The sequence below is a fragment of the Myxocyprinus asiaticus genome, chromosome 32, assembly GCF_019703515.2.
Source record: "Myxocyprinus asiaticus isolate MX2 ecotype Aquarium Trade chromosome 32, UBuf_Myxa_2, whole genome shotgun sequence".
Taxonomy (NCBI): domain Eukaryota; kingdom Metazoa; phylum Chordata; class Actinopteri; order Cypriniformes; family Catostomidae; genus Myxocyprinus; species Myxocyprinus asiaticus.
The window spans coordinates 6,762,848-6,786,788 of record NC_059375.1 but is presented as its reverse complement, the minus strand read 5'-3'; the positions used below and the strand labels follow the sequence as shown (position 1 = coordinate 6,786,788).

At 41.4% G+C, this 23,941-nt stretch overlaps 1 pseudogene; it reads left to right on the top strand.

Annotated features, from left to right (window-relative positions):
• The window catches only part of LOC127422860 (proliferation marker protein Ki-67-like), a 53,018-nt pseudogene extending 29,077 nt beyond the window's left edge, over positions 1 to 23,941 (top strand).

Genomic DNA, 23,941 nt, shown 5'->3' with positions numbered 1-23,941 from the left:
AGAAGACCCCGTACAAATGTGCAGCTAAAGACCTACATAATGGATGAATGGGGGAAAATTCCACTTCTAATCTTAAAAAAACTTGTGTCTTCAGTGCCCAAATGCATAATAAGTGTTATTAGAACAAATGGTGATGCTTCACAGTGGAAAACACTTGGCTGTCCCAACTTTTTGGAGCGTGTTGCAATCATCTGATTTGAATTGACTGTACATTTAAAAAAACAAAATGATGAAATTCACAGTTTTAAACATCATTTAATGTGTAGTTTTAGTGCTTTCAACATAGCAAAGGGTGAATAAAATTTACAAATGTTGGGCCTCGTGTATTCAGATAGAAGACAAAGGCAGGCCTAACACAGTCGTAAAACCTAACTCAGGCCCCCACATAAGTCATAAATCTTACTGATAAAAACCGTGCTAAAATCAAACAAAGGGAGTTCAAAACAGACTACAAATCCCATGAAGCCTTGCTCACTAAAGGATCGAACTCTCAACTCCTATTGGATGAGGCACACAACAGAACGTCCCTCAACAATGACATCATCAGGAGTAGACGAGTTGAGATTACTCTGTGTTCCACCGAACACTCAAACGGATCCGAAGGGGACCGCCGAGCAATCCGCATCTTCATCCGTTTGCCTGCAGAAGTGAAGAAATAAAAGATTTCTCTTCCATTTTCAATCAAGTCGACGTCACTAATTTCTCCGCCAGCCCGCTGAGAATCAGCAGCCGTACCGCCCACCGACAGAGCGAGGAAACGGCCTCCCGTCATCACCCGAGTTAAAGGACGGATGAAAACACATTCTGCATCCTCATGCGATTCAAGTAAGAGGTTCACATCTGAGCAGAGATAGAATATTATAGTGTGTTATTCTTGTGTATCAAGGTTATCGCTTGTACAGTTCACGGACTGCCATGTCCGCTCATTATTAATACTCAGGGTATTAATTATCATGAATTTGATTTGCTGTATTGTAATCCAACCACATTGGGCTGTTGTGCATTTCCGCCGTCGCGGGTGAGACCGGCAAACTGAGTTTATTAATTAAAGAATCAAAACACATTAAATATAACTGCATTAAAGATGTAACGCCGGGGTGTTTCCTTTAAAGATGCTCAACGCACAAGATTTGCTTAAGTGTAGCGGCATCTCCGGCTCTGCTTATTCCACAACTAGAGTGCTTCTGTATTTACTTATTTGGTATTTTTGTATAATTCCCTCATACTTGCATCTTGTGCATCTTGACTGTGAGCTGTTTTCTTCCACTCCTCTGTCAGGCGCGAGCTGCAGTGCTGCTCTTGCCCGCCATCATTAGAGTTTCATATGATCTCATGTTACGTTAAATGACATCAAAAGACTATTTGACAATGAAAATATTTGTCTAAATTTTTTTATTGTCGACATTGTCGATAACGTCGACTAATCGTTTCAGCCCTGATATTATGGGTTGAAAATGTTCACAAACATTAAAAAAAAAATTATCGCCTACTTTTATTTATGGTAATAGCGGAATCTAAATTGTGCCAGGCAATTTTTGTGAATGAAGCACGTGAATCTGCTCAATCATCCCCCCGAACCGCAATGCTCTAATAATCTAGAACAAAATCAAGAGAGTTTTGGCGATAACCAAGTGTATATTTAATAACTACAATACTACTATCTCGCTAGAAGTGGAATCAAAAGTTGGAAAAAGTTAATAAAAACATACATTTATACACAAATTGGCTATCATTTGCTTCTTCGGCCGGCATTTTTTTCTTCAGCTCAACCGCCGTGGATTCGCGTGCACAGGATAATGGGATTTGATAGGCAGCGAAGGATACATCTATGCTGCCTTCAAAAATCGATCAGATGAAGGTATCTTAGTAGACAGGATGTGACGCAAACATTGGATTCAGACATTCCTTGATCCCTTCCTACCTCTGTATACAGCATCCGGAGGGAGCATTTTCCTGGTTTCGGACGCAGCCTATGACTTCATTTAAAGATGTACTCAGTAACTTTTGTCTTTGTGTCATCTTGGACTTACAATGAAACCTAGCGCCTTAGATGCAGCATCAATTAAAATCAGTAGTTTTCAGTTTTAGATGCCATTGTAGAAATGTAGTATTTACAGTCAGCCATGATTACTTTAATCAATGAGTGAAAGTGTCAAATAACAGGACGGTTACTGAGATTAAGTGAGTAGTATTCGGCTGGTCATGTGATTCTAACATGGCAGCCGCCATGTGCTGACCCTCTCCATGTAGAATAAAACGCCTTTTACAAGGTTACTGACATGACTGGAGTCTTCATCTCATGTGAGTGGTCATGATTTCCTACATATATTGCAAAATTACAATTCATGCCTTTTGGAGTTAAACTTTTTTAATGAGGAAAAAATTCCAGTGCACCTTTAAATACTTGAGACTTGAAAATAAATTGTGGGTGGTTCGTGAATAAGACGCAGGTTTTTGCACTGAAATACCACGTGCGAAAGTGAATCTGCAATGTCTTGAAACTGACCTATATAATTCACAGCAGTTTCAATTACTTTTTGTTTCACATGAGTGCAAGCTTGTATCTCGCACCTCCCTTGACAGGCGCCTACAGGTTGAAAACTCCTGTTTGATGAACACCTCATTCATGAACAGGGAGCCCGCTAAACTTCTCACAAATTTAGCTCGGCTAGCTTGACAAAGTTGCACAGTCAATGTTATCACCCTGGTTAGTGGTGTTTACTGTATGTAAAGAATCAGACGCTCCACTTAGCTGTTGTCCACCACACCAAACTCGAAACACAAGTTACAACTAAGAAGAAAATTACAAAGTGCAGGATGGTCAAGAGAGCTGTAATGCGAAAACCCAAGGTAAGCTACAAAAGAGCGCTCTTTTCCTGTATAAAATGCAACTTGTTTTTGTTCGTATTAATTGCATATTCGCATATATTTTTGTTTAAGTATTACACTTGTTGGGCACATAAAATGTCCTGGAAAATTGTGCCTTGAAAAGAGTGGGAACCCTGCAAAACAGTAGTAAATTTGGGAGGATTGTAGCCAATGGAGTAGTATGTCCGAATCCTCAATCTATCCAATAATAGATTCTTACTATATTTTAAATAAATCTAAACAAACAACAATCATGATGGCTTATTTCATTTATTCATTTATAATAGGGATGCACGATATATCGGCGGCCGATATATTATTGCCCGATAACCGGGAAAATCTAAATATTATTATCGCGCTGATAATGGAATTATTGCCAATATTTTCGCCGATAATTTGTAACGGTTTATTTGCTTGCGGCTGAGAATCTCTGACTGCCTGCAGCATCTTTCCTTCAAGCAGAGACTCGGGCAGCCTCAAACGCCAGTGCGCGTGCGTACACACAGCATGTCTGTTAGTGAGAAGCGTGTAAGAGCCAAGCTCATGTCACACTGTGTGGATTATTTCAACATCTCTGCACCTTGCTACATAGTTTTGGGTCTGGTTTTAATTGGGGATCATCTGCTGTGAGTAATAACATGTCATTTCCCATATTCTGTTTATGTTTCATGAGGCAATAAACGAAAACGTGACAAAAACACGTACGTACGTTACATGGGGGCGATCATTTTCGCTTATTACTTCATGAAAAACAAACAGAATGTGGGAAATTGCACGTCGTTACTTGCAGCACGGCATTGCGATTAAAACAAGCCACAAAACATCCTAACAAGGTTAATAGATCTTAAAATGTTTCACAGAGTGAAGAGAGGGGGACATCTACAGGGAGAGATTGTAGCAGGTAGTTAAATTTTTGAATACAATTCATTTTAATAACATTAACCTTCCCAATCATAGATAAATGTAATGAAGCCCACTTGCCCACATCGCTCGGAAACTTTTTATTAAGGGATCAAAATTAACTCTGACTAAATCAGACAAATTTGCTGGTAATAAAATGCCCAAATACTTAATGCCCTGTTTGGGCCACTGTAAGGCGCCCGACTGGAAAGCCGTTATTGGGCAGTACGCTGTCAGAGCCAAAGCTTCGGATTTAGACCAATTGACTCTGTATCCTGAGAACTTAGAAAAGGAATTAATAATTCTGTGGAGGCAAGGCACAGATCTAGAGGTTTGGAGATGAATAATTAAATATCATCTGCGTAAAGCAAAAGCTTATGCACCACACCTCCCACCACCACCGGCTGCTAATGGTTGCAGGGCAAGACAGAACAATAATGGGGAAAGAGGGCAACCCTGCCGGTTGCCCCTATCCAAAGTAAAATAATCTGAAATTAATCCATTTGTTTGTACCGCTGCTACCGAGTGTCTATAAAGTAACTTAATCCATTCAATAAAAGTATTCCCGAACCTGTATATTTCCAAAATCTTAAAAAGATAATCCCATTCTATCATATCAAATGCCTTTTCAGCGTCGAGTGAGATGGCCACGACCAGAGTCTGATCATTCACCACTGACCACATGATATTGATGAGATGCCTAATGTTATCAGAAGAGCTGCGGCCCTGAATAAACCCCACCTGATCTATATGTATAAGAGATGTCATAACTTTACTTAATCGGTTAGCCGAAGAGTCATTATTGTTTTAGCTGAAATTCAGGGGCAAAGGTTGATTTTGGCTAATATTTATGAGCCTAACGCTGATGATCAGGGCTTTTTTATAGATCTTGAAGGAATGTTGCAAGCCGCGGACACCCCTCATGATATAATATTGGGAGGAGATTTTAATCTTTTGATGGACTCAGTCCTTGATCATAGTGAACCAAAAGTGTGTAAGCCCCCTAGAGCAACGTTGACACTTCACAGGATGTGTAAAAATCTTGGTCTTGCGGATATCTGGCAACTTTTGAACCCATCTGGTAGGGACTATACATTTTTTTCATCAGTCCATAAGATTTATTCTAGAATAGATTTATTTTTGAAGTCCCTCATTTCATCTGTTGTTGATTGCTCAATTGGAAATATCTTAGTCTCAGATCATGCCCTGGTGAGTTTGGAGATGTTGCCACATATGGAGAAAAATAAATCATATAGTTGGTGCATTAATATATCCCTGTTGCAAAATCCTTATTTCCAACAAATGTTAAAGACCAAAATCAGTGTTTATATGGAGACCAACTGGTCCTCAGCATCCTCTGTGGGCGTGGCTTGGGAGGCACTTAAGGCAGTTCTTAGGGGTCGGATCATACAATATGCCTCATTCACCAAAAAAATCCAAAGCACGAGAACTTGTGGAGTTGGAAGAGAATATTAAAAGTGCAGAGGCAGAGCTGAAGCGAAGAATGTCGTCTGATGGCCACAGAGAATTGACTAGATTGAAATACAGATATAATGCTATTTTGTCACAGAAAGTGGAGTTTCGGTTATTCAGGGCAAGACAGTCATACTTTGAGTCAGGGGACAAATCAGGGAAGCTTTTGGCTAGATATATAAAGCAGAGAGAGTCTTTTTCTACCATTCCCTCAGTGAAATCTGCTGGCGGTGAAATATTTACCCCGGCCACTGATATTAATAATGCTTTTAAAGAATTCTATCTTGATCTTTATAGTTCTACGTCTTCGTCTACTGATGAAGATATTAGAAACTTTGTGGAACCATTAAAACTTCCTAAACTGACGACTGAGCAAAGAAATTGTCTTGATTTTGAGATAACCTTGGAGGAGCTTGACGAGGTAATTAAGTCCCTACCTATAGGCAAAGCTCTGGGGCCAGATGGTTTTGCTGCTGAATTTTTTAGATCTTATGCTACAGAACTGGCTCCACTTTTGTTAGAAGTTTATACAGAACCATTAAAGAATAGAAAGCTTCCTCCAACCATGACACAAGCCCGGATCAGTCTGATTCTTAAAAAGGACAAAGATCCAAGCGAGTGTAAAAGTTACCGTCCAATTTCCCTGATCCAGTTAAATGTAAAAATTTTGTCAAAACTTTTGCTAATCGATTAAGTTATGACATCACTTATACATATAGATCAGGTGGGGTTTATTCGGGGCCATAACTCTTCTGATAACATTAGGCGTCTAATCAATATCATGTGGTCAGTAGTGAATGAACAATCACTGGTCGCTGCCATCTCACTTGACGCCGAAAAGGCGTTTGATATGGCAGAATGCGATTATCTTTTTAAGGTTTTGGAAATATACGGGTTCGGGAGTATGTTTATTGGATGGATTAAGTTACTTTATAGACACCCAGTAGCGGCGGTACAAACAAATGGATTAATTTCAGATTATTTTACTTTGGACAGGGGCACCCGGAAGGGTTGCCCTCTTTCCTCATTATTGTTCTGTCTTGCCCTGGAACCATTAGCAACCGCGATAAGAAAGGAGGATGATTTTCTAGGGGTGGTGGCGGGAGGTATGGCGCATAAACTCTTGCTTTACACAGATTATATTTTATTATTTGTCTCTGACCCCAGTAGATCTATGCCTTGCCTCTGCAAGAATTATTAACTCCTTTTCTAAGTTTTCAGGATATAGAGTCAATTGGTCTAAATCCGAAGCTTTGGCTCTGACAGCGTATTACCCAGAAACGGCTTTCCAGCCGGGTGCTTTCCATTGGCCCAAACAGGGCATTAAGTATTTGGGTATTTTATTTCCAGCAAATTTGTGTGATTTAGTCAGAGTTAATTTTGACCTCTTAATAAAACGGTTTTCGAGTGATGTGGGCAGGTGGGCTTCATTGCATTTACAATGCATCCGGAAAGTATTCAAAGCGCTTCACTTTTTCCACATTTTGTTATGTTACAGCCTTATTCCAAAATGGATTAAATTCATTATTTTCCTCAAAATTCTACAAACAATACCCCATAATGACAACGTGAAAGAAGTTTGTTTGAAATCTTTGCAAATTTATTAAAAATAAAAAATGAAAAAAATCACATGCACATAAGTATTCACAGCCTTTGCCATGACACTCAAAATTGAGCTCACGTGCATCCTGTTTCCACTGATCATCCTTGAGATGTTTCTACAACTTCATTGGAGTCCACCTGTGGTAAATTCAGTTGATTGGACATGATTTGGAAAGGCACACACCTGTCTATATAAGGTCCCACAGTTAACAGTGCATGTCAGAGCACAAACCGAGCCATGAAGTCCAAGGAATTGTCTGTAGACCTCCGAGACAGGATTGTATCGAGGCTCAGATCTGGGGAAGGGTACAGAAAAATTTCTGCAGCATTGAAGGTCCCAATGAGCACAGTGGCCTCCAACATCTGTAAATGGAAGAAGTTTGGAACCACCAGGACTCTTCCTTGAGCTGGCCGCCTGGCCAAACTGAGCAATCAGGGGAGAAGGGCCTTAGACAGGGAGGTGACCAAGAACCCGATGGTCACTCTGACAGAGCTCCAGCATTTTTCTGTGGAGAGAGGAGAACCTTCCAGAAGAACAACCATCTCTGCAGCACTCCACCAATTAGGCCTGTATGGTAGAGTGGCCAGACGGAAGCCACTCCTCAGTAAAAGGCACATGACTGCCTGCCTGAAGTTTGCCAAAAGGCACCTGAAGGACTCTCAGACCATGAGAAACAAAGACTGAACTCTTTGGCCTGAATGGCAAGCATCATGTCTGGAGGAAACCAGGCACCGCTCATCACCTGGCCAATACCATCCCTACAGTGAAGCATGGTGGTGGCAGCATCATGCTGTGGAGACGTTTTTCAGCGGCAGGAACTGGGAGACTAGTCAGGATTGAGGGAAAGATGAATGCAGCAATGTACAGAGACATCCTTGATGAAAACCTGCTCCAGAGCACTCTGGACCTCAGACTGGGGCGAAGGTTTATCTTCCAACAGGACAGTGACCCTAAGCACACAGCCAAGATAACAAAGGAGTGGCTATGGGACAACTCTGTGAATGTCCTTGAGTGGCCAGCCAGAGCCCAGACTTGAACCCGATTGAACATATCTGGAGAGATCTGAAAATGGCTGTGCACCGACGCTCCCCATCCAACCTGATGGAGCTTGAGAGGTCCTGCAAAGAAGAATGGGAGACACTGCCCAAAAATAGGTGTGCCAAGCTTGTAGCATCATACTCAAAAAGACTTGAGGCTGTAATTGGTGCCAAAGGTGCTTCAACAAAGTACTTAGCAAAGGCTGTGAATACTTATGTACATGTGATTTTTTTTCGTTTTTTATTTTTAATAAATTTGCAAAGATTTAAAACAAACTTCTTTCACATTGTCATTATGGGGTATTGTTTGTAGAATTTTGAGGAAAATAATGAATTTAATCCATTTTGGAATAAGGCTGTAACATCACAAATGTGGAAAAAGTGAAGCGCTGTGAATACTTTCCGGATGCACTGTATCTATGATTGGGAAGGTTAATGTTATTAAAATGAATTGTATTCCAAAATTCAATTACTTACTGCAGTCTCTCCCTGTAGATGTCCCCCTCTCTTATTTCAAGCAATTTGATAGCATAGCAAAGTCTTTCATTTCGAATGGTAAGCGTCCCAAATTACATTTCAATAAGTTACATAGGCCGACTGACAAAAGTGGGCTAGGCCTACCCAAGATTTTATTTTATTATTATGCATTCGGTCTCAGACATTTGGCTCATTGGTCGCTTCCACCTGAGAGAGCCCCTCCCTGGTTCTGTATAGAACAGGAAGTTCTTGCCCCTATTTTGCCACTGCAGAGCCTTTCTATCAAATTAATCGGAGAAGCTAAAGTACATCCCGTTATCTTGCACTTGAACTCGGTATGGACAAAAGTGTCCAGACTGTTTAATTCTGACATTTTTTGAAATGTTGCCTCGAGCATATGGCTGAACCCCAAACTATGCATCAACAAGTCCCCTTTTTGCTGGTCAGAGTGGATTGGGAGGGGGGGTTACTACACTCGGTGACCTGTATGAGAATGGAGTGTTGAGATACTTTCAAAATTTGGTTCAGCTTTTTGGGATTCCTAGATCTCAGTTCTATAAGTATTTACAGCTGTGCCGCCTGCTCTGTATTGTTTTTGGGAGTGGTTTACACCCTCCTAAAGCGGCAGACACTCTGGGAGAGGTGATTACTGCTTTTGGAAAAGGTCATGAGGCATCGGTGTATTACTCCCTACTAATTCAGATTCTGGGAGACGGAACTTCAACTTCTCTTAAGAGATTATGGGAGAAAGATCTAAATTTGGTATTGGAGGAGGGACAGTGGGCTAGGATTCTAAAAAATGTCAAATCTGCATCCAGAGACACAAGGGTTCGCCTCATGCAATTTAAGATTTTACATAGTCTATTAGACCCCCTCTAGATTGCATAGGCTTGGTCTTAAAGACACACCCACCTGCTGGCTATGTCAGTTAGAAGATGGAGACACAACCCATGTCTTTTGGGGATGTGTTAAGATTCAGGACTTTTGGATGAGGATTCAGAGTTTTATGTGCGAGGTTTTGCCTCTCAAATTTTATTTTGCCCCAGACTCTGTATCTTGGGAGATGGGGCAGTCATTAATTTGGAGAATAAGCACGTAAAAACTGGGTCCTATCTAGTGTTATGATCGCCAGACAGATCACTTTGAGGAGTTGGAAGTCGGCTGGAGCACCCCCTTTTCAGGAGTGGTGTTCAGAGATGTCCAGAGTGGCAGCTCTTGAGGAGGGGGTATCCAGAAGACTGGGGAGTCTGGACATGTTTGCGAAGAAGTGGGGCAGATATCTGTCTTTTTTGGAGGGCTCTCGGGGAGGTACAGTGGAGAGAGAAGTGTAAGGGTTTTATGTGTGTGATTTGTTTTATTTATTTTTATTTATTTTTATTTCTTTATTAATTAATTAATAAATTTTTGTTGTGTGTCTATGTTTGTGTGACCATTGGGGGGGTGTTGGGGGTCGGGTGAGGGATTGGGGGGGGGTAGTGGGGGTTGTATATTGATTCTGTATATGTGTGTTCTGCAATGTATATATTTAATGGATGAATCAATAAAAAAATGTTAATCGGAAAAAATGTTGCTCTAGGGGTCTTACACACTTTTGCTTCACTATGATCAAGGAGTCCATCAATAGATTAAAGTCTCCTCCCAAAATTATATCATGAGGGGTGCCAGCAGCTTGCATCATCCCTTCAAGATCAATAAAAAAGCCCTGATCATCAGCGTTAGGTGCATAAATGTTAGCCAAATTCAACCTTTGCCCCTGAATTTCTGCTACAGCAATGACTCTTCCTAATTTATCTTTACTCTGTTTGAGACATTTGAATTGTAGATGTTTACTTCTCAATGTAATGACTCCCCTGCTCTTACCCCATATCCTCCTAAATTTTTTAGCTTCCTGCGGGGAAAGATGCATTTCTTGACTATATCATATTATTTTCATTTAAGAAAATAAATAACCTTGGGGAGGGGCAGTGGCGAGGGATTATCATAATTATTTTGATTTTTTTTCCTTTTTCACCGAATTTGGAATGCCCAATTCCCAGTGCGCTTTTAAGTCCTCGTGGTTGCATAGTGATTCGCCTCAATCTGGGTGGCAGAAGATGAATCCCAGTTGCCTCCGCGTCTGAGACCATCAACCCGCGCATCTTATCACGTAGCTTGTTGAGCGCGTTGCCACGGAGACATAGCGCATGTGGAGGCTTCACACCACCCACCGCGGCATCTGCGCTCAACTCACCATGCACCCCACCGAGAACAAACCACATTATAGCGACCACGAGGAGGTTACCCCATGTGACTCTAGCAACCGGGCCAATTTGGTTGCTTAGGAGACCTGGCTGGAGTCACTCAGCACGCCCTGGAATTCGAACTAGTGAACTCCAGGGGTGGTAGCCAGCGTCTTTACCACTGAGCTACCCAGGCCCCCTAGTGGAGAGGGATTTTTGATTTTTAATTTTTAGTTTGATGTGTATGTGCACTCTTGCTTTTTGAAAGTATTTTTTTTTTGTTTGTTTGTTTCTAATTTTTTGTTATAATTGTAAGAGACCACTGTAATGTGTGTTTGTGTCGGGTGGGGGGGATGTTCGGGGGGAAGGGTTTAATTTATATATCTGATTCCGTATTTTATGTTGTGTCTGTTGGTTTTTTATGAATGGAATCAATACAAATGTTAATAACAAGAAAATAAATAACCTTCCTTCTTTTTATGGGGTGCCCCAACCCATTCACATTCCATGTGGAGAGAGACAATCCACTCATATTAACATTTGACATTTTGACATATGAGAAAAAATAGATTGTGTGTCAAAAATAGAATTATAAAGACCACATGCCAACACTAGTGCAACATTTAAATCTCGAACTTCCCCCCGAACCAAACAAACAGAAAAAAGAAAAACGTGTGCATTAACCCCGCGCACAACAGCGAAAACTGGCGTCCATCCCTCTAAACTCAAACAGTCCATGTACGCCTACAAGAGCCCCCTGCGACAGCTTTGCCATCGGATTGCTCAAGTCCGGTGTTTCTATACACATTTTGTGAGACAGAATTACATAACAGAAGAAAATCTATAAAACAAACTCCAGCCAATAGGCAGAATAAACACAAAGAATGTGTAGATTCACCCACATCACTGTCCCGAAGGTGTGTTCCTCCACAGAACAAACTCCAGCCTCTAGTGAAACCAGAGCACACACACACACACACACACACACACACACACACAAAAGTTCAGTTTCATCGGACAGTCAAACGAATGTTCAGTGAGCCGGCTGTTCATGAGTGCAGCAGATTACCTAATCCTTCCAATGTCCTGCAAAAAATACTCCTCAAAATAAACTCCAGCCAATAGGAGGGATAAGCACAAAGAACGTACAGATTCATCCACATACTGTACCGAAGGAGTGTTACTACACAAAACAAACTCCAGCCGTTAGGCAGAACCAACACAAAAAGAAATAAAAAAGGCACCTAGCTTCCTCAGACGGTCGAGTGAATGTTCAGTGAGTCAGGCTCACTTGGCTGCAACGTGAGAAACACACTTACTCATTCCATTGATTTTATGAAGGGCAATGCTTGCTGTGGGCATGTAAATATTTTGCGGCCATCCTTATTTTATTCTCAGTTTGGCCGGGAACATCAGTGCAAAAGCGACCTTCCGTTGATGTAAGAGTTTCTTGCATTCCTTGAATCGATCACGTTTCTCTCGTTGAATTTGGAAAGTCTGGGAACAAGAAAATGCTGTGGGTCTTTCAAGAAAGCCTTCCTTTACTCCTCGCCTTGCATAATGAGATGTTTATCGGATGATCTCTGAAATTTGGCCAGAATTGATCAGGGCCCGTCTCCCTCCGCAGACCTCCAAGCTGGAACTCTGTGAGCTTGCTCGATTTTCAGCTTATGGCCTATTTTGTCGAGCAGACTCATGAAGAGCTCGTCTAAGAATTACACCGTATCTCGGTCTTCTTCGTTCTCAGGAATTCCAACAGTTCGGACGTTGTTTTGCCGATTATGATTTTCAAGGTCTTCCAACTTTTCCCAAACGCATTCCAAATCTATCTGTTTGGGAAACATTAAGATCCTTCAAGTCAGCTACGACCTTCGCCGGCATTGCCGACATGCTCGACAGTTGACGCCGAATCTCTCCCACCGCACCGTCCAAACCAAGTCCCTGGTCTGCGGCCCTGTCAAGGGTGTCAGCTTGAGCATGTAAGTATCTTTTAATGTCTCCAGAGCCCAAGGATTTTGAATTCTTTGACCTATTGTCTTCATAGAACAGTTATCTCACCGATTTATGACTCAAAAAGTATTAAAAACTAGTAAAGTGCACAGAGCTCACAGTTCACATGACTCTCCTAATTGACACATTTTTCAAATGAGAAGCTTTTAATGAATTAGCTAGCAGTTCCAGGTTAAAGGATTAAAAATGAAAACTTTTTTTTAAATATCAGTATCGGCCACAATGAGCTGTGAATTATCGGTTATCAGTATTGGCCTAGAAATTCCATATCTGTGCATCCCTAATTTATAACTTAATAAAATTCCACTTATTACAACAAAACTCATGTATTTTTTATTACACATTTGTCATATGAACAACCAGTCAGTAACTGCACTGCTTGATTAAAGTCTCACAGGTCTGAAGTAACATTACAGTAACAGTTCCAAATACTTTTTTTTTTAGTTTAGACTTTTATGTAGTCTAATGTTTTACTTCAGGCTTGTGAGACTTCAACAGTTCTCATTTCATTTTGAGTTAAACATTCATAACTTGCCCATCAGTATAAGATTACTTCTATACTGGACTATAATGGAAGTGCTGTATGTTTCGTACTGTAGATATATAAAAAAAGAAAAAGGCTCATTATAATCCTCCTTATGTTCTGCGCTGTAGATTCAAAAGAGACTGCTCATAAGACTCATTAGTTCAGCCATCAAAATACAGTTCCGGTGTTTTTTAAAGAATGAAACTAGTTCTGAACAAGAACCGGTTCTCAGTTCATAACCCTAATATTTTGCCACTTACCTTATTTTTTCATCAGATAACTGTTTTACTTAGGAAATGTGCTTTAAAAATGTACAAAGGGGTACAAAAGCGTTTTTACAAAGTGTTACTTATTAATTATAAAGAAACCGCAGGTTTTTCATATCTGCATTTTCATGCTAATAACAGATATGCAGTTTGTTTAATTTGGTCAATAATTAGCTAATAAATATCGGCAGCCGATACATTGGTGCATCCCTATATGATACCTACCCCTGGCGGAGGCTGAGAGGAGACTGCATTGAACGATAATAAAGACTGTTTCACAGGACGCACCGCTGTCCCTTTGCCTTGTCGCATGTGAAACACCATATACTGTACACAAGATTTTCATATTCGCTATACTGCTCACACTGCATCGTTCTTTACTCCCAAATCAAGTTTGCTGCCTTACAACACTCGGCCAGTGTTCCTCACATAACTGTGATGACATGACAGTGATGCTGAAGTCTTAAAGGAGCCGCGTGTCTTTTGCATTATAGGCAATTGATTCATAGAGTAACTCGATCAAGTCTTAGGAAGAGAACAGCGGCCGATGTCTATCGATTGGAGCATCCTTTATCTAATTGATTGTTTATGTAGACCCCTGCACGAAGGCTGAAGGATGACAACAGCACTGGACATGCAGCATCTCCAGCCACAATTATTGTTGGCAAGGCCCTTATGAGGACTATCCAGCCTGTTGGTGCCACACCAAAAGTAGTGGCCAATAAAGCACAATTCAAGAAGGACATGAAAATGGACAAAGATTTTACAGGTTTGTACAATGTTGTGGATAACTATTAAAGGAATAGTTCATCCAAGAATTATTTTTTATCATTTACTCACTCTCTGTCTTGAACTCAAATAAATTCTGTGGAACACAAATGAAGATTTATTTTGAATGAGATGATGTGAATATATCCATTTCAATGGAAGTCAATAGGGTCCAACACTTCCAAAGAGACTGCAATGTCAACATTTACAATGAAAAATTAGTTACATTTTACTGTTTCTCACCCAAAACCTATTGTATCGCTTCAGAAGACATGGATTAAACCACCGGAGTCTTATGCTGCCTTTTTGGAGCTTGGAAGTTTTGGACCCCATTGACTTGCATTGTATGGATTTAAACATCATATCTCCATCAAAGTATCTTAGTTTGTGTTCCACAAAATGATTTTATCATTTTATAATTTTTGTGAAGGCAATGCATGTAATAAATGCACATGCCTGTTCTCTTATTCAAATTCTGAATGTTGTGTTTGTATTGTTAGGTGTTGCAGACATATTTAAAACTCCAGCCAATAGCGAATTTAAAAATGTCGTTTCCACTAACAATGCATGTCCAGAGACCCCTCTGGATGAGATGTCTGTTATGAAAACACCTGAAGAATCAGGTTTCAGACTTATAAGTATTCCACTGCATGATATTTTGATATCACAATTAGAGATGCAATGATATGGAATTTCTGGACCAATACCAATAATTCAGTTTATTGTGGCTGATATTGATTTGCATTTTAACCCTTTAAACTGGAGCTGTTAGCTAGTTAAAAAAACTATTCACTTGAAACAAAATGGGTGTCGTTTAAATGCTTGGAATTTGGACTTCACAGTCTGACCATTCCAACTGCTTCTGTTAGAAGTCTCCATGAAGTGTTTTGATGAGTGCAGTTTTCTGTGGCCTGTTGAAGTATTTTGCGGTGAAACATGAAGTTGGGACGGGACTTTTTAAAAAAGAGCCAGTAGGCTTTAGTTTACATCACAGCCCCCAGCAAAGCCACAAACACACAGGCTACTTACACCTTTACACTGTGTTGCTCCTCAAACCAGAGCTGGTGTTTAGCCAGGAAAAAATTAGAAGCAATCTAAATACAAAGTCTGGCCACTAACTGACCACATTACTACATAACTAGCCCACAAGCAAACACAGTGGATTATGCAAATCAGGGCAGATGAATAAGAAACAAGTGTGTAAAAAATCACAATATATCAATGTTTTGGATCACAATACATTTAAACAAAGAATAAAGAACATTTACAGGTGCATCTCAATAAATTAGAATGTCGTGGAAAAGTTCATTTATTTCAGTAATTCAACTCAAATTGTGAAACTCGTGTATTAAATAAATTCAATGCACACAGACTGAAGTAGTTTAAGTCTTTGGTTCTTTTAATTGTGATGATTTTGGCTCACATTTAACAAAAACCCACCAATTCACTATCTCAAAAAATTAGAATATAGTGACATCCCAATCAGCTAATCAACTCAAAACACCTGCAAAGATTTCCTGAGCCTTCAAAATGGTCTCTCAGTTTGGTTCACTAGGCTACACAGTCATGGGGAAGACTGCTGATCTGACAGTTGTCCAGAAGACAATCATTGACACCCTTCACAAGGAGGGTAAGCCACAAACATTCATTGCCAAAGAAGCTGGCTGTTCACAGAGTGCTGTATCCAAGCATGCTAACAGAAAGTTGAGTGGAAGGAAAAAGTGTGGAAGAAAAAGATGAACAACCAACCGAGAGAACCGCATGCTTATGAGGATTGTCAAGCAAAATCGATTCAAGAGTTTGGGTGAACTTCACAAGGAATGGACTGAGGCTGGGGTCAAGGCATCAAGAGCCACCACACACAGACGTGTCAAGGAATTTGGCTACAGTTGTCGTATTCCTCTTGTTAAGCCACTCCTGAACCACAGACAACGTCAGAGGCGTCTTACCTGGGCTAAGGAGAAGAAGAACTGGACTGTTGCCCAGTGGTCCAAAGTCCTCTTTTCAGATGAGAGCAAGTTTTGTATTTCATTTGGAAACCAAGGTCCTAGAGTCTGGAGGAAGGGTGGAGAAGCTCATAGCCCAAGTTGCTTGAAGTCCAGTGTTAAGTTTCCACAGTCTGTGATGATTTGGGGTGCAATGTCATCTGCTGGTGTTGGTCCATTGTTTTTTTTGAAAACCAAAGTCACTGCACCCGTTTACCAAGACATTTTGGAGCACTTCATGCTTCCTTCTGCTGACCAGCTTTTTAAAGATGCTGATTTCATTTTCCAGCAGGATTTGGCACCTGCCCACACTGCCAAAAGCACCAAAAGTTGGTTAAATGACCATGGTGTTGGTGTGCTTGACTGGCCAGCAAACTCACCAGACCTGAACCCCATAGAGAATCTATGGGGTATTGTCAAGAGGAAAATGAGAAACAAGAGACCAAAAAATGCAGATGAGCTGAAGGCCACTGTCAAAGAAACCTGGGCTTCCATACCACCTCAGCAGTGCCACAAACTGATCACCTCCATGCCACGCCAAATTGAGGCAGTAATTAAAGCAAAAGGAGCCCCTACTAAGTATTGAGTACATATACAGTAAATGAACATACTTTCCAGAAGGCCAACAATTCACTAAAAATGTTTTTTTTATTGGTCTTATGATGTATTCTAATTTTTTGAGATAGTGAATTGGTGGGTTTTTGTTAAATGTGAGCCAAAATCATCACAATTAAAAGAACCAAAGACTTAAACTACTTCAGTCTGTGTGCATTGAATTTATTTAATACACGAGTTTCACAATTTGAGTTGAATTACTGAAATAAATGAACTTTTCCACGACATTCTAATTTATTGAGATGCACCTGTACTTGCACTGTACATCTTAAGAAACCTCAGAAAAACACCTGCATTAAAAGTATGAATAAACTCCAGCAACTTTCCTCTGATCCAGGTCCTATGCCCTATTCTCTTTGAAGACAATAACCCTCCACTGTGAGAGCTTCAGATGGCTGAAAGGTGATAACGTTCTTTAACAACTCACTTTTAGATTGATTCTTAATGGAAATCCTGGAATGACCCTACAGCATGGATTGTGCTCCTTTTGTAGTACCCTGCAAAGGTGTTGTAAGGGGGTTCGAGGGAAAGGAGGCGGCGAGAACCGGCTTGAGAACTTAAAAAATAATTTAATGAACAACTTAAACAAAAACACACAACCATAAACACACACAGTACAGCTGCCTGTAATTCTCTCTCTCTCGAATTGTCATCCCCGGCCGCCTTTATCCCTCGCGTGCCCCATCAGGCTCATTGGGGACCAGGCGTGCGTCATTCCAGCTCGGCCCCACCCTCCTCGGCTCTACACTCCTCCCGGCTTTGCCTCAGGCCGGGGAGCCCCCGGCATGACGTACATCCCCCCCTTCCTCTCCGGGGGGGCATGACTTGCGCCCCAACTGCTGGCAGGTCATCCCCACCTTCCTCGACCTGGGATAGGCAAGGGAAAGGCCAACACGGAGCGACAGAGAGAGGAGAGAGAGAAAAAGAAACTCACCAGTTCTCTGATGCGCCGTCACGTGGTCCTCGATCACTCCTCCACCCTCTCAGGCAGACGGCAGCCGCTCCTCCCCGGGTGAACTGGAGTCAGACCTCCGACCCCCAGCGGACAGAACGCCCCTCCGCGTTCCCGGCGTCCCATGGGGGCACTCCTCCGCCCCTGGCAGCGGCCCTACCACTCCAGGCGGTCGGGGAGTCGCTTCCCTCCTCCCCCCACGGACGGTGGTGTTCTCTCGACCCCTCCGCGTTCCCGGGGGACGGCAGGGCACTCCTCTGCCCCCGGCAGCGGCTCCCTTACTCCAGGTGGTCTGGCTACTCCGTCCCCCGTCGGATGGCAGTGGCGCTCCCCTGGGTGGATGGAAGTGTCGAGGACTCTGCGACGGGAATCCCTCCTCCCTCATGGGTTTCGGCACCAGTGTAAGGGATTTCAACAAAAGTCAAAACAAACAATAGGGAATATGTGACAGAGCCCCCCTTTTAAGGAGTGGATTCCAGATGCTCCAAAAAAAAAAAAAAAAAAAAAAAAAAAAATTGTCCATGGGGTGTGGGGGAAATAACAGGTAGTTCTGGGGGGGCACAATGGGCAAGGGGAGCAGAGGAAAAAGGCAAAGTCAGGGAGGCTTGAAACCAAGGCGGAGCTGGAGGGATGGAGAGTCGGGAGACCAGAGCAGATCAGGCGGACGGCCAAAAGACCAAGGGGACCAGAGCAGATCAGGCAGGCGGCCAGGAGACCAAGGAGACCAGAGCAGATCAGGTGGATGGCCAGGAGACCAAGGAGATCAGTGCAGAACAGGCAGATGGCCAGGCGACCAAGGAGAAGACCTCAAGGTGGGGACTGGGTCAGGAGTCCTGGGAGCACTATTCAGACCGGCCCAGAAGAAAACCACCAGAGAGCGGTCTGGAAAGTGCACTACGTTTGCCAGCTCTAAAAACTCACGGGCTTGATCCTCAACTGGACGGTCCCCTTGTTGAAGGAGTAGAATCCTGATGGCCACTAGATCCATTTCTCGGTCAGTCTTTCTGTGACGAGACAGGAGAGGAATGAGGATCTAAATGCAGCCTTTTTTAATAAAACAAAAGTAAACCATGTAACTCAGAACATAATGAAACAAAACACAGGGAACAAAGCAGGGCATAATACAGATGAAGACTGACAAAAAACCAGGGGAAAACAAGGGAATGAGGAACACCTGGGGGAACGATCAGGGGAAAACCAATCATGAAAAGAAACTACAAAGGACTAAAACACTAACAGGAAACAGGAACAGGGAACTAAACCAGAATTTCAACAAAAGTCAAAACAAACAACAGGGAATATGTGACAGTAATGCAGTTGTTCTTATTATTAAACTATCTTCCTTGTTTCAGGGTTATACTAGTTGTGAATTTTTTAGTTTTTATATTTATTTATTTATTTAATTAATTAGCTTTTTCAGTGTTACCTAGCTTAAGTTTTTCGGTTTGTGTGCAGTGTTCCCCCTTGGGAGTTTTTTCAGCAGCGGTTCTTTTATGCCAGCATTCCACAAGCCTGCAATGCTGGACCCATATTTCCGTGCGTTGGTGGAGGAATTGCTTAAAGAAACCTTAAAATCATTATAGATGGGTTCTTCATGTTCGCCTTGTTATGTGTTTATTCGCTGGGAGCTTTTGACACTTGAGATCGCCCAGATCGCTGTAGTAAAAACTGTAAAATAATGAAATGCCTCATAGCAGAAAATGACTAGCACTATATTTATTAAACATAAATACAAATTGATAATATAAACATATTTAACAGAACATACACATATACCAACTATCAACACTACTGAATCACTACACCAGTGGTTCTCAACTTGTTTTACTTCGGGACCCAGATTTTACATTGGACATCAAGTTGCGACCCAACACTGTAAAAAACATGTATACATACCTATATTTAATGTAGCCTGGGGAGAACCATGGCATTGTTCTTTCCCTGCTGTCCACTACCCTATCCGAATAGACCTAGCAAGTGTTACATTGCATCTAGTATATGAATGAACCATGTTTTATAATTATTATTGTTATATTGTTAGTCTTTTGTGGCTGCCAAGTTAATGTGTTAACTGCTCATTTCAATATGTTTAAGGTCATTAAAGAGCACCTATTATGGTTTTTCAAATATTACCTTTCATGTAGTGTGTTATATAGCTGTTTGTGAATGTAAAAAGTCTGCAAAGTTTCAAAAATCAAAGTGCATGACAAATGGAGTTATTAACTCCTAAAAGAAAGAACTGATTCTGAACACCTGAAACGAGTCCTTAGTAATTCCAGACTTATTTCCTGTACTAACCTATGTCATTTGGTAACAAAAAACCCCCCTCTGGTCTTCACTGGCTGCTCGCGAACAGCTTTGACCCGCCCTCAAACACTACACTAAGCGGTAGACCAATCACAACAGACTGGGACATCTGACCAATCAGAGCAGAGTAGGCTCTCTGAAAGGAGGAGTTTAGAATGAATCCCTTAGAACGGATCATTTAACGAGTCGTTTTTGGTAATGCTGCAATTTAAATTATGAGCAAATTAAAACCTTTAAAACAAAATTAGGCATGTTTAAAAACCATAATAGGTGCTCTTTAAATTTGTCTGGCAGCTCTAGTAGTGGCATTTTCATATTTATTAAAGAAGGGTTGTAAAGTTTTATTATTATTATTATTATTATTATTATTTATATTTATATTTGTGTATTAAAATAAAACGAATTTGTGGTCATATTTTATATTCTGGATTAAAGAAAATGTATTGTAGTTTAGTTTCAGATTGTCCAATTATGACAATGAACTTCTTTGGACTAAACTGATGTTATATTGTCTTCTGTTGTAACTGTTGATGAAGAATATAGAAAAGAACATGTTTGTTCAGTTGAAACCATGGAGACTGAAGTTGTATAATCAATAGAATCGCAGTGCACTGCTAAAGCAGTTGATTCTAATCTCAATCAGGAGATTAAGACTGTAATCCACCCTGACAAGAATGAAAAGGAGCCTGTTTCAGTAAAAGTTATTGATGTCTGTTCTTCTGAGACCAAAGGGGAAACCAAGGAGCAGTCTGAAGAAACTGTTTGTGCCTCTGAAAATAACAGTGTAACTGTTTATGCTACCTCATTTATATCCACAGCTGAGGAGGAAGGGGAAAGCAAGTATTTACTTGTCAATAAACTCCAGTTTGGCAGTCGAGGAAGAGCAGCACAGAAACCTAAAAATGGAAACGATTCACTAGCGGATAAAGAAGATTTGGTCCAAGCTCATGTTGCCAGACCTGGCAGGAGAAAGAAGACTAATATTGAAATAGAAAGCCAACCTTCTCAAGAGCATGAACAGAAAAAATCAAATGCTTGTGAAGAAAGTGCTGTTTCATCAGAGGGTGTAGTATTACAGACTTCAGTAAGTACTGAGGCTCCTGTCACTACAACTAGAGCAAGGAAGGGAAGGCCAACAAAGAATGTGAAAACTGAGCCCACCCCTACTTTGGAAAGTGATATGACAACCACTCATGCTGCTATAGTGACTGAGAAGCCACCGACTTCTGTGGCAAAGTCAGGGCGGGGAAGAATGGCTAGAAAAGGAACTGTCAAGGACCAAGCTTTGGATTATGATCTCAAAGTGTGGCTGTTGCCCAAACTGTGGCTGAGACCAGTGTTGACAGTAGAGAACCTAAAGCACCAGTAGTAAAGTCAAAGCTAGGTCGGAAGTCAAGCAAAGAAACTGTTAAGGACCAAGCTCTGGATGATTATCCAAAGGTTGTTCTCAAAATTGTTGCTGAGGCCAACATCAACAATAAAGAAGAACCTGAAGCACCTATAACAAAGTCAGGATGAGGAAGGATTGCTAGAAAAGGAATTTTCAAGGACCTAGCTCTGAATGGTGATCCCAAGATTGTTGGCCAGACTGTGGCTGAGACCAAAGTTGACCCTAAAGAGGAGCATGGAGCACCTGTAGCAAGATGAGGAAGGATGGCTAGAAAAGGAACTGTCAAAGACCTAGTTCGGAATAATGATCCCAAGGTTGTTGGCCAGACTGTGGCTGAGACCACTGTTGACCCTAAAGAGGATCATGGAGCACCTGTAGCAAGACAAGGAAGGATGGCTAGAAAAGGAACTGTCAAGGACCAAGCTCTGAGTGATGATCACAAGGTTGTTGCCCAAACTGAGGCTGAGGCCAGTGTTGACATTAAAGAACCTGAAGAACCTGTAGCAATGTCAGGGTGAGGAAGGATGGCTAGAAAAGAAACTTTCAAGGACCAAGCTCTGGATGATCATCCAATGGTTGTTCCCCAAACTGTTGCTGATGACAGTAAAGAGCCTGAAGCACCAGTGGTTAAGTTTGGCAGAGGACAAAAGGCCAAACAGCAGAAACCACAGACAGCTGAAGAGGTTGATATCAAGCCAGCTGTAGAGGTCTCTATGGTGAAATCGGTTCGAAAAAGGGGAATTATTGCAAAAGGATCTGAAATGGAGGCAGAAGTTCATGTCAAAAGAGGTCGCCGTGCTGTTGCGGACCCTGCGCCTCCAGTTGCTGTGGTGTCCAGTGGTGGACATAAGGCTGTTAAGGCAGAGCCTGAGGTTACTGCAGATACAGCTTCAGCCAAAAAGCCAGTTAAGCCCATAAAACCTTCCAGGCAAACAGCAAAAGTACCTGAATCAAAAGAGGAAAATCCCACAACTGAGGTAAGTTTTGAATGTGTTACTGCTGAGAACACAGCAGCTGTGGCACTGGAGAAGGTGGGAAGAGGAAGTCGAGGCAAAAAGAATGGTTCAACCAAGGACACCTCTAACACCCCAATTAATGAATCTGCTACAACTGAGGAAGGTGGTATAATGAAACCCTCAAAAACTTTTAACTGGAACCCAGATTTAGTGAAATCCAAAGACATTGAGTTGGAACCTTCTGAAGATGTAAAAGAGCCACATCTGAAAACATCCAAAAGGTTGGGCAAATTACCAGCTGAGACAACCTTCAAAGAAACTAATTCAACTGATCAGGCATCCATAGGCTGCAAAGAGAAAAGAACCAAAAAAGGAGAGGAACCCTCTGTTGAAGACTCTCAAGTAAAAGCTAAGGCAGAAGTCAAGCCATTGAGGAGAAGAAGGGCTGCAACAGCACTTAATTCAGAGCCCAATTATAGTAAGGCATCAACTCCTCTTAAGAGGAAAAGGAACGAGGTGTTGGAAGTAACCGATGACTCAACTGATAAGAAACTTTTGCCAAAAACAAGAGGCAGAGAAACAGCTCTGAAGTTGCATCAGAGGTGTCTGTCTCCAGAAAAGAGATGAAAGGCATAGCTAGCAAGACATCGTCTGAAGATGAACCAGAAAAACTTTAACTTACTCCCAAGCAGAATGGTAACAAAAACAAATGGACCAAGAAAGACAGCCCAGGAACTTGATCCAGCACCTGCCCAGGCTCAGGAGTCTCTTTCAGGTGAGCACACTATAAATGCTGTCCTCTGTATATACATGGGAGTGTATGTACAAATTTTTTATATGTCTATATTCACAGGTTTCAAGAACTTTACATTAAGGGATGGTAAGGTTGCACAGCGCATTGGTGCACCTGCCCGAAGACACATTAGCCATCTGACCTCCTCATCCACCTTCCTTTTGTCACCATTATCAAAAAATATAAAAATTATTTGCCGGTTTATGTTGCAATATGGCATTAGACACAAAATTAAGAGTGAACTGCCTAATTTTCTAGTAACGTGGGGGCTAATTATAATAAGTTCTCTTATAGGCATGTAGAGGGCCACAAAATAAAGGCTGACAAGTTGGGTTGTATATTGGCTGTATGTTGAGTACCTTGGTATTCTTCAGGGATGCAAACTACTCACCTTTCTGCTAAAGTCACCTTTTCTGAAGCTAATTTGCCCAAAATGTTCAGAAAAATTTTCTATATTTTCCTCATTAAAATTACTTGAAAGGGTTACTGTATGCTTAAACACTTACAAAAAGCTTTAAATACTACAAACAAATCAACTGAAATATACAACTAGAACACCTGCCATGACTTTCTCACCTCTCACGAGTTTGCATCCCTGATACATGCATGTATAGTAATAGTTTGTTTATGTTTTGGATTTTTTTTTTTTTTGGTGCTAATGTTAAAGTGCTCTACTTGTAGCCTGTTCACAATGTAATGATAACCATTTTTATGTATTCCCATAGGGACAACCACTCAAAGGAAGAAGTGTGAAGAAAGCAGAGGCAGACATTTCTACAGTGGCAGCTCCCACTAG